The sequence below is a fragment of the Galeopterus variegatus genome, unplaced genomic scaffold, assembly GCF_000696425.1.
Source record: "Galeopterus variegatus unplaced genomic scaffold, G_variegatus-3.0.2 Scaffold16161, whole genome shotgun sequence".
Lineage (NCBI taxonomy): Eukaryota > Metazoa > Chordata > Mammalia > Dermoptera > Cynocephalidae > Galeopterus > Galeopterus variegatus.
In genome coordinates this window covers 1-1606 of record NW_007742272.1, presented here as the reverse complement: position 1 = coordinate 1606, position 1606 = coordinate 1, and positions in this window count along the sequence as shown.

The window sequence follows — 1606 nt, the reverse complement described above, 5'->3', positions numbered from 1 at the left end:
AATTTCACTCTGCAGAATTTTCTTAAAATGTATCCACTTGTTGCATGTGTTAATAGTTTTTTTTGTTTGTTTGTTTGTTTTTTTACTCTTTATTACTGAGCAGGATGTGCCACAGTTTGTTTTTATCTGTTCATCTGCTTAAGGTCACTTGGGTTGTTCCCAAATTTTAGCAATTACAAAAGAAGGAAAAAAAAAGGCTTCTTTAAAGATTCATGTGCAAGTTTTTAAATAAACAAAAGTACTTATTTCTATGAGATTAAGATTCAAGAGTATAGTGATTAAGTCATGTGATAAATGCATGTTTAATTTTTCAGGAAACTTCCAATTATTTTCCCAGAGTGGTTGTACCGCTTTGTTCTCCCCCTAGCAAAGTACAATGGTTTCAGAATTTTTATATCTTTGTCAGCATTTAACACTGTCACTGTTTTTATTTCAGCCCTTTTCAAATGCTAGAGTGATATCACACTTAGGTTCTAATTAGAATTGTTTAATGACTAAAGAGGTTGACCTATTTTCATATGTTTATTTGCAATCTGTGCATCCTCTTGAAATGTTTGTTCATATATTTTGCCCCTTTTTCTAAATTTATTGTTTGACTATTTTATTGTTGAATTCTGAGAATAAATTAAATATTTTAGATACTAGTCTATTGTTGGATATGTAGTTTGCGAATACTTTCTTTACATCTGTAGTTCATCATTTTATCCTCTTAACAGGGTCTTTTGGTGTCAAATCTACGAAATCTTCACTTAGCCCTAGGCCTGAAAGATTTTCTTTCTCTGTCTTTTTTTTTTTTTTTTTTGAATTTTATAGTTTTCTATTTTGTGTTTAAATTCAAGAAACATATTCATTTCGAGTCAATTTTGTATAAACTGTGAGGTTTCAGTTGAAGGCCCCCCTCCTCTGACTGCCACCCCTCACCACAGATGGCTACTTACTTCGAAACTATTTATAAAAGAAGTTCTCCTTCTTCCATTAAATTGCTTTTGCTCCTTTATCAAAAACCAGCTGGGTGTACTCATGTGAGTCTATTTCTGGGTTCTCTATTCTTTTTTTTTTCCTTTTTGTCTTTTTTCGTGACTGGTAACGGGATCGCAAGCCTCAGTGTCGCTCCCATACCGTGACCGGAACGGATCGCAACCCTCGGTGTCGCGCCCGCACCGCGCTCAACCAGTGAGCAGACCGGTCTCTATATGGGATCCGAACCCTCGGCAGGAGCGCCGCCACACTCTACCGAGTGCGCCACCGGACCGACCCCTGGGTTCTCTATTCTGTTTCACTTTTCTATGTACCTGTCTCGCCACCAATACCACACAGCCTTGATTGCTGTAGCTATATGGTAGAACTTAACATTGAAGAGAGTGATTCTTCCTCCCCATTTATTTTCTTTCAAAATTGTTTTAGCTATTCTAAATCATTTTTATTTTCATATCAATTTTAGAATAAAACTTTCTAGTTCTATAAAAAGTTTGCTGGCATTTTGAAAGGAATTGCACTAAACTTATAGATGAGTTTGGGGAAAATTTTCATCTTTATCATATCGAATCTTCTAAACCATGAACGTGGAATGTCTCTCCATTTAGTTAGGTATTTAAAAAACATTTTC